We start from the raw sequence: 861 nt of genomic DNA on the forward strand, positions 1-861 counted from the left end.
CATTGGGTCCCCACTGTGGCACAGCGCTCGCCCGCTCCCACCAGCCTCACCAGTGGGTGAACAGGAGGCATCTCACAGAATGGCCTGGATGGGAAAAAACCTTTAAGCTCATCGAGTCCAACCATGAACCCAACACTGACCAGTCCCCTATGACTAACCCATGTCCCTCAGCACTGTGTCTACACGACTCTTCAATCCCTCCAGGGATGGGGACTCCACCACTGCCCTGGGCAACCCCTTCCAATGCCTCAGAACCCTTTCAGCAAAGAAATTCTTCCTCACATCCCATCTCAACTGCCCTGGTCACAACTGGAGCCCATTTCCTCTTGTCCTGTCCCTTGTTCCTTGGTTGAACAGACCCACCCCCACCTCTCTCCACCCTCCTTGCAGGGACTTGGACAGAGCCAGAAGGTCTCCCCTCAGCCTCCTTTTCTCCTAGGACCAGGAGATACTATAAGGGCCAAATCCTTTCCTCCCCATCCAGCACTGGTGAGGAGAACCTGGCCAGTGCTCCTGGCAGAGCCAGGCTCTCTGTGGACTTGGGGAAGGGCTCTGGGGCTGCTTTGCCCCATAACAGCCCAGATCCATCAGTGGCCCTGCTCACACCAGGGCTGAGCTGTGGGAAGCCGGCTGAAGCTCCTACAGAGTGTCCAGAGGAGGTCACCAAATCGGTGAAGGGTTTAGAGGAGAAGCCGTACAAGGAGAGGCTGAAGTCACTTGGTTTGTTCAGCCTGGAGAAGAGGAGACCGGCTGGCAGGGATGAGGCTGCAGGGAGCAGAGTGGCATCTTGGCAGAGCTGTCCCTTGGCAGGAGCTGGCCTGGCCGGAGGGTCTCTGCCCCGAGCCAGATCCGGCCAGCAGG

Source organism: Antrostomus carolinensis, unplaced genomic scaffold (assembly GCF_000700745.2).
Source record: "Antrostomus carolinensis isolate BGI_N321 unplaced genomic scaffold, ASM70074v2 scaffold467, whole genome shotgun sequence".
In the NCBI taxonomy this organism is placed as follows: domain Eukaryota; kingdom Metazoa; phylum Chordata; class Aves; order Caprimulgiformes; family Caprimulgidae; genus Antrostomus; species Antrostomus carolinensis.